This window comes from Ruditapes philippinarum, unplaced genomic scaffold, assembly GCF_026571515.1.
Source record: "Ruditapes philippinarum isolate M1 unplaced genomic scaffold, ASM2657151v2 ctg7702_1_1_1_1, whole genome shotgun sequence".
NCBI classification, from domain to species: domain Eukaryota; kingdom Metazoa; phylum Mollusca; class Bivalvia; order Venerida; family Veneridae; genus Ruditapes; species Ruditapes philippinarum.
The window spans coordinates 1-9,190 of record NW_026859985.1 but is presented as its reverse complement, the minus strand read 5'-3'; the positions used below and the strand labels follow the sequence as shown (position 1 = coordinate 9,190).

Genomic DNA, 9,190 nt, shown 5'->3' with positions numbered 1-9,190 from the left:
CATATTGTATTTTTTTTAAATAGTATAAAGTTTAAATTTCAGACTTAAAATTTTCATTGCCAAAACATTTTAACATACCGGTAAGTATAAGTAAAGCAAATTAATAAATTAATCAACTTAAAGGAACTCTATATCCTCAAAAATATTGTAACTCATTAACTGTTAATTTAACACCTTATAAAATGTAACCAATTAACTTCCAGCTTTTGTACCACGTGATCAGTTTTCATTTCCCCCGAGTCCAAAAAGGAAAAAAAACAAAACCACATCAAATCGCCATTCATAATTTTGTATTTTTCCCGTTTTAAAGAGTGCGATAATGTGTTCTGCAAACTGCAGAATATTTAGCAAAAAGAAAGAAAACCGATGCATATTTTCACAATTTAATGCATCTTCATCCAGTGGTCACAAAATAAATTCAATTAAATTGCAATTAAAGATAGAGTAATTCCGTTTCTAACATTGCTATATGATAATATGTCTACTATTTATCAGTGAAACTAAATTATAAACGTAAATTGAACGCGACTTATTGCCATAAAATATAACGTTTTAAAAAATACGGAGATTTGCCGGGGATCGAGAGCCCGGGCTTTTTACATGCAAAGCGAACGCTCTACCACTGAGCCACATCCCCATTGTTTATGAAATTGAGTGTTCATAAATAAACAAAAATAAAGATGATAAAAATGAAATTGCATTAAATAAGGCAATCTGCTCATCTTTATTTCAATATTAAAAATATACAGTTGTATTAAGTGGCCAATATTTGTTTTGTTAAATACAAAACGGTTTAATCGCGAGAATTTTTTTGCTGATAATGGTCAAAAGTTGTGGAGATGCCGGGGATCGAACCCGGGGCCTTTCACATGCAAAGCGAACGCACTACCACTGAGCCACATCCCCATATATTTATAGTAAAACCCCATAACTCGAGATATGGCTAGTTTTTTTAACATGCACGCTTTAATTGATTTGGGTTAAAATATTATGTTACTGAAAATGATCTTTTATCTAGATCTTTCTTTGTAACAGTATGATGTCCTTTTTTAAACATTGTGAACCAAATAATAAATACTGGCAAACTTAAACGAAAAATAATCTTAAGTCATACTCCCGGGAAAATTGGCACGTACGCCACAAACTAAAAATTTGCACATGTGCTGTATAAGGGATATCACTCACATAAATGACGCTTTTTCTGTTATTTTTCTATTATTATTTTTTTTACAATTTTCGTCGTCGTTGTCATCATTTTAGTTTATTATTTATATAGCACATTCTTCATACAGGATGAAGAATCGGTCAAAGGGAATTAACTTTAATCACGTAACGATTCACTTGTTTGTGAAAACAATATTTTTTTTTCTTTTTGAAAATAAGTGATAGGTCATTTGGCCGCGGCTGCATAAGACAGTCTTGGTTTGGAATACTGCGTAATGGATTGTTGTTTGAGGCATAGAACTATATGGCTGTTTAAATGTAGTTGGATATCCTTGGCTTTTGCTCAAATCCTGAGCATGTGTTTTAATCTTTTCCGGCCACGGAAGATTTAACCAATAGCGGTAGTTTAATTGCTTGCCATTGCGTAGCAAATCCCTGTGATGTCAATGTTTCCTTCAAAAGACCACGTTTTTTCAATATTTGACTTGTCTTTTACACGACAGGATGCCAACATGTCCGCGTTCATTTTCGTCAAATTTTCGTTGACATAAATCTTATGTTCTTTCAGTTGTTTTGACCTGTTGAAAAGTTCGACTTTTGTTTGGCGTCTTACAAATTTAACTATAATTGGCCAATGCTTGCCGACTTTGTCTTTTCCAAGTTTGTGGCTGATGTCAGTATCTGCTTTCTGCAGAACAAGATCTGATTTGCTTTTTTTTTGTCTATTAATTTTTGATAAACTGTTTCTGAGGTCTGCCTGTTGTCATCGTCCGTAATGCCAAAGATTCGAACAATATTTCTGCGACTGTATTGTTCGGACTCGTTTTCAAATTTTTCACAGCAAAATTCATCTTTTTCAATTCTTTCGTATAGTGACTGATCTTTTTCTTTGAGTTCATTAATAATTAAATCTTTTGTTCTAGTTTTTCTATTGTCTGATGCACATGCAATTTCTTAAAGTTCAAGATAACCTCTGTATGCAACATTCAAATTCAAACTTACATATTTCAATAAAATTCCATATCCTTCATGAATGCAACAGTAACTCAATTATACGAATTTAACATTAACATCGCTATAAAAATCGCCAAAATACAACATTGTTTTGTTTACATTTAACCGGTCGTCACCTACTTTTAACCGAATAGAAAAAATATTACCAGACATTGATGGACAAAAGATTACCAGACATTGATGGACAAAAGATTACTTTACATCGATAGACAAAAGATTACTTTACATCGATAGACAAAAGTTAACCCCACATCGATGGACAAAAGATTACTTCACATCGATGGACAAAAAATAACCTCCCATCGATGGACAAAAGATTACCTCGCATTGATGGAAAAAAGCTATCCTCACATTGATTGACAAAAGATAACCTCACATTGATGGACAAAAGATTACTTCATATTAATGGACAAAAGATACAGATAGTAGTTTTAACGGTAGAATTTATTTTAACAATACTTATTGTAATAGACTCTCTGGCTTAGTGGATGTTGTTGCTGACTGTCACCCAAGAAGTCGGAGTTCAAAAACTAGCGTGTGACATGTATTTTTTTGTTTTCTTTTTTTGTCTTTTTAATCATGCATAATGTATGCGTAATAAAACAAACTGAAAAATAAAATGATTAGATCAACATATTTTTTATTTGAATGAAAATGAAGATATTCTGTGCCTGTGTACAGTGAATTTTAAGCTACAATAACTGCTTGTTGTCCATTGTCAGCATCAATTCTTAACATAGAATATGTTTTAAAAAGGATAGTACTTTCTTGAAGCGATAATAACTTAATCCAATATTTAATCATAATTATTTTCCGTTGAAAATACCCTTCATATGTCTTCACTTTCAAGTCAAAGTATTTTATAGAAGCTAGTAAAAAATAGAAATACATTTCCGAATAATAATTGTGGTTTTTTATGATCTAAAATTGCTTTTATATTTATAAGCTATAAATGTTAAGTCTGTAATACAATTATCTAATAGTATCCTTTCCTGCTTTCGGAAAAAATTCGGAATCTTTTTTTCAAATTGCATTTTTTCTATTTTGATTTTTTAATTTTCCTGAACTAACTCCCCCCCGTTAGAAAGATATTTTAAATTTCTTTAAAGTGCTATAAAAAAAGCATTTGACATTTTAGAAGCCTTGCAGAGATTTTTAAAAGGGGAAGTTTGTTCAAAATGTATAACTTTTTAAAAATTATTGTTTTTAAAATAAACGACTGTTTTGTTTTACAACACTTTTTAAAAAAACACGATTATTTTTTTTGGTTTTTTTTTGTTTTTTGCTAAAACACCCTTTTTGCTTTCTTTCTTTTAATTTTAAAAATTTCACCCTTAAAATTTACCACATTATTATTGTTTTTAAAGGGGGCAATAACATATTAAAAACGAATTTGATAAAAATTTACATTTTTTCCATACAAATTATTTTTGGTGAGAGGTGTTTATAGGAAATTTTCTCTATTTATACAAAACTTTTTTTTTAAAAAGAAATGTTCATGCAATAAATGAGCCGAGCCATGACAAAACCAACATAATGGGTTTGCGACCAGCATGGATCCAGACCAGCCTGCACATCCGCACAGTCTGATCAGGATCCATGCTGTTCGCTATTAGTTTCTTCATTTGTTAAAGAGTGTGTAAGTCCTGGTCAGACTGAGCGGATGCGCAAGCTGATCTGGATCCATGATGGTCGCAAACGCTTTATGTCGGTTTTATCATGGCGCGGCTCAAATAACATATAAGCTTGAACATTTTATAAAATACAAACTTTAAAAGAGATATTTTAAAATAATTGTTATAGGCGCTCCAAAACAAACAAATATTTTAACAACGTTTTAAAACATACAATTCGTGTCGATATTAATAAAAAACGTTTTTTACATGTAAATGTTTTTATTTCCTGTATCCCCTTTTTCAATACATTTTATTTATTTTTTTATTTTTTGTCGAGGAAATGCTGTAAAGTTCATAATTAAAGAATAATGATGATGGGTATAATATGGTAGTTACTAAATGTATCGACTTCATGTATCGAAATTTATCAATCAATGTTTGAATATATATTCCAGCAGTATTTCATTTTCATAATTGTAAACCATCATATATGTCAAAATCCTTTTTATATCTAAAGATATGTAAAACAAATTGTACCTGCAGATATACAAAAACTTATTTTGTCACATATTATTTAGAAATATACTATAACAAAAACATTTTTTTTCACATATATTTAGAAATATTTTATTATACAGATGTTCAAAACATAGTGTTCTTTTTTATGTGCATCTGTTTATAGTGAGCAATGACCCTGTGGACTGTGTATGGGGGAAATTCATAAGCAAAATCATATGATTGATTGAAAACGGACAAATTTATTTTGCCGAAAACAACATAATTACATACATATAAAATATTTTTCCCATATCTGGTTGAACAAAATACCGCCTAACAATAATATACAGAAACAACAACAACAATTACATACTTATCTAAGTTAATGAAGGAACAGTAATCTGTCAAAAATTATTTTAAAACTCTAAGTTAATGAAGGAACAGCATAAACTGTCAAAAATTATTTTAAAATTAATACAAAACATCGTTTCAAAAGTAGTATTGACTATTGGTAACCCTTGAGAAAAACATCGAGGTGGAGGAAAACGGGAGGTGGTGGTAAAATTATAGTAGAGCAGATGTAGCGTGCTTTTCCCTTCTAAATTTTTTTCCAGAAAGGCTGATGCCGTTAATTGATTGGTTGTTAGAGAGCACGTGATGTTAAGGGTGCTCTCAGATTGGCCAATGCCAAATATACATTAAGAGTCAGTTTGATTTACTAGATTAACCTACATTAAGAGTCGGTTTGATTTACTGAATGTTCAACAATGTCATAAAATATTTTATCTATCTATAAAATACATCTAACTTTCTAAAAACATTTTGCTTTACATATATTCTAAATAAATTAATGTAACTGATTTTCGTGATAAAACGTCTTTCCTTCTTTGGTTTGTTTTTAGAGTACATTTTGAGATCAATGATTTGTTTCCATCTCATGTATTTGATTAGACAGACGTAATTTCCAGTTGAATGTTGTATATTTCAACTGCAAATGACGTTTGACCTTTCACATCATCTATCCGGAGTGTTTTGTTATAACTGATCGAAATACATTTATAATACTGGCACGTGTGTAACGCCATTTCTAATTGAATAATCTTGACGTTTAATAGTTGTATTTTCTGATCGAAGATCAGGAAATACAAAGCTAACATTCAATCTCTTACACGGCCCAAACAAAAAAAGATAGGAATGAATCAGTATAATAAATGATAAACAAATTTATCATTTATTCACAATTTATTATAGAAAATCGAGTTTTAGCGCGAATCTTATCCAACTTTGAGTTGCGCGTTTCATATTTTGGTCATTTTACTCTCAATTAAGATGATTGTTTATGAAAAATGATGTAAGCGGATATTCTGAATTTTGCACACAAGTTCTTGGTCCAATCCTTATTAAATGGCACACAAACCCATGAAAATTATTTTTAGTCCCGTCATTTTGGGGCACGTACATAACGACAATTTAGCACTTTCTTCCTTTTGACACCGCAACAGCTAGTTAACAACTGTTAATTTAACACCTTATAAAATGTAACCAATTAACTTCCAGCTTTTGTACCACGTGATCAGTTTTCATTTTCCGAGTCCAAAAAGGAAAAAACAAAACCACATCAATCGCCATTCATATTTTTGCCATTCATATTTTTGTATTTTTCCCGTTTTAAGAGTGCGATAATGTGTTCTATGGACTGCAAACACTGCAGTATATTGAGCAAAAAAACCGATGCATATTTTCACAATTAAATGCATCTACATCCAGTGGTCACAAAATGAATACAATTAAATTGCAATTAAAGATAGAGTTATTCCGTTTCTACATTGCTATACGATAATATGTCTACTATTAAACAGTGAAACTAAATTGTAAACGTAAATTGAACGCGACTTATTGCATAATAGAACGTTTTAAAAAAATATGGAGATGCCGGGGATCGAACCCGGGGCCTTTCACATGCAAAGCGAACGCTCTACCACTGAGACCCCCATGTTTATGAAATTGAGTGTTTATAGATAAACAAAAATAAAGATGATAAAAATGAAATTGCATTAGATAAGGCAATCTGCTCATCTTTTATTTCAATATTAAAAATATACAGTTGTATTAAGTGGCCAATATTTTTTGTTTTGTTAAATACAAAACGGTTTAATCGCGAGAATTTTTTTGCTGATAATGGTCAAAAGATGTGGAGATGCCGGGGATCGAACCCGGGGCCTTTCACATGCAAAGCGAACGCTCTACCACTGAGCCACATCCCCATATATTGAAAGTAAAACCCCATGCCTCGAGATATTGCTAGTTTTTTTGATTTGCTTACTTTAATTGATTCGGGTTAAAATATTATGTTACTGAAAATGATCTTTTATCTAGATCTTTCTTTGTAACAGTATGATGTCCTTTTTAGCTCACCTGAGCATATGCTCAGGGTGAGCTATTAGGATCACTCTTCGTCTGTCGTCCGTCGTACGTCGTCCGTTGTCCGTTCACACTTTTAAAACATCTCTGAAACCATAAGGCAGATCATAATGAAACTTCACAGGGATGTTCCTTGTGTGAAGCCTTAACAAAGTTGTTAAAAGAATTCCATTCCATGCAGAACTCTGGTTGCCATGGCAACCAAAAGAAAAAACTTTAAATATCTTCTTCTAAAAAACCCAAAGAGCTAGAGCTTAGATATTTGGCATGAAACATCTTCTAGTGAGTGTCTACCAAGTTTGTTCAAATAAAAGCCCTGGGGTCAAAATTCGCCCCGCCCCAGGGGGTCATTGATTTTCCCTATATGCATATAGTAAAAACTTAAAAACATTTCTTTTAAAGAATGCAAAGAGCTAGAGCTAAGATATTTAGCAGGAAACATCTTCGAATGGGTGTCTACCAAGATTGTTCAAATAAAAGCCCTTGGGTCGAAATTGGCCCCGCCCCAGGGGGTCATTGATTTTCCCTACATGCATATAGTAAAAACTTAAAAATCTTCTTTGAAAAAACCTGAATAGCTAGAGTTCAGATATAAAGCATGAAACATTGTCTAATAAGTCTCTACAAAGATTGTTTTAATAAAAGCCCTGGGGTCAAAACTGGCCCTGCCCCAGGTGTGTCATTGTTTTTATCTATATGTGTAAACAAAAAAAACTTGAAAAAATCTTCTTTTAAAAAAACCAAGAAGCTAGACCTTAGATGTTTAGCATGAAACATTTTCTAATGGGTGTCTACCAGGTTTGTTCAAATAAAAGCCTTGGGGTTTAAACTGGCCCCGCTCCGGGGGCCTATATACAGGTGAGCGACTTTAGGGCCATCATGGCCCTCTTGTTTAAACATTGTGAACCAAATAATAAATACTGGCAAACTTAACTTCAAACTGAGCACGAAAAATAATCTTAAGTCATACTCCCGGGAAAATTGGCACATACGCCACAAACTAAAAATTTGCACATGTGCTGTATATTGGATATCACTCATATAAAGTGACGGTCAAAGGGAATTAACTTTAATCACGTAACGATTCACTTGTTTGTGAAAACAATATTTTTTTCTTTTTGAAAATAAGTGATAGGTCATTTGGCCGCGGCTGCATAAGACAATCCTGGTTTGGAATACTACGTAGGGGTCTGGTTGTTGTTTGGGGCATAGAACTACATGGCTGTTTAGATGTAGTTGAGTATCCTTGGCTTTTGCTCAAATCCTGAGCATGTGTTTTAATATTTTCCGGCCACGGAAGATTAAACCAATAGCGGTAGTTTAATTGCTTGCATTTGCGTAGCAAATCCCTGTGACGCATATTTCACGTCAATGTTTCCTTCAAAAGAGCACGCTTTTTCAACATTTGACTTGTCTTTTACACGACAGGGTGCCAACATGTCCGCGTTCATTTTCGTCAAAATTTTGTTGACATAAATCTTATGTTCTTTCAGTTGTTTTGACCTGTTGAAAAGTTCGACTTTTGTTTGGCGTCTTACAAATTTAACTATAATTGGCTTATGCTTGCCGACTTTGTATTTTCCAAGTATGTGGCGGATGTAAATATCTGCGCTATGCAGAACGATCTGATTTGCTTTTTATTGTGTCTATTAATTTTTGATAAACTGTTTCTGAGGTCTGTCTGTTGTCATCGTCCGTAATGCCAAAGATTCGAACAATATTTCTGCGACTGTATTGTTCGGACTCGTTTTCAAATTTTTCACAGCAAATTTCATCTTTTTCAATTCTTTCGTATAGTGACTGATATTTTTCTTTGAGTTCATTTATAATTAAATCTTTTGCTCTAGTTTTTCAATTGTCTGAGCTTGTGTATGGACGTCATGTTCGAGAACCTCTTCTCTCTTAGTCATTGCACTAAGGAAACTTTTCATTTTATCTTCGATAATTTTCTTTATAAAAGTGGTATCATCTTTTGATAGGAGTGTTGATAATTGAATACTGATGTCTGCAAGCTGCTATTTAAATTTTGTTTCGTATAAAGATTCCTTTAAACATGCAGAAGTATTATACACCGAGCTGTCGGCCATAATGCAATTATTTTTGGGCGTGCTATTAGATTGAGGTTTTGGATTACTGTGCTTTACCTTTTAGTTTTAGTCTTTTTACCTTTTTGTTTAAAAACTGGGTAAACAGGTTGATTGTCAATATTGTCACTGGTATCTAATTCATTAGCAGTTGAAGAGCGTTTTCTTGCTTTCATTTGAGCTCATCATGATACATAAATCATTTCAACATAAATCTTCCATAAATATATAAATATCACACTGTTCAACAAAAGCATATTAAAGCCGATAGCGGCTCAGTCATGCGTGACCGCAAATTTTGTCAGGGACGGTAGACCCTCAGGCTATTTTGCGCTCACAAAAAGTCTCTCCACACATTCAATTTCTTAAAGTTCAAGATAACCTCTTTATGCA

At 32.5% G+C, this 9,190-nt stretch overlaps 3 non-coding genes across 3 annotated transcripts; all 3 read right to left on the bottom strand.

Moving 5' to 3' along the window:
• Positions 1 to 834: 834 nt before the first annotated feature.
• Positions 835 to 906, bottom strand: Trnaa-ugc (transfer RNA alanine (anticodon UGC)). Its single transcript has one exon. It is a non-coding gene; the product is annotated as a tRNA-Ala (tRNA).
• A 5,310-nt stretch (positions 907 to 6,216) lies between these two features.
• On the bottom strand, positions 6,217 to 6,283 carry Trnaa-ugc (transfer RNA alanine (anticodon UGC)). The gene has a single exon. It is a non-coding gene; the product is annotated as a tRNA-Ala (tRNA).
• A 201-nt stretch (positions 6,284 to 6,484) lies between these two features.
• Positions 6,485 to 6,556, bottom strand: Trnaa-ugc (transfer RNA alanine (anticodon UGC)). Its single transcript has one exon. It is a non-coding gene; the product is annotated as a tRNA-Ala (tRNA).
• Between the last annotated feature and the right edge of the window lie 2,634 nt (positions 6,557 to 9,190).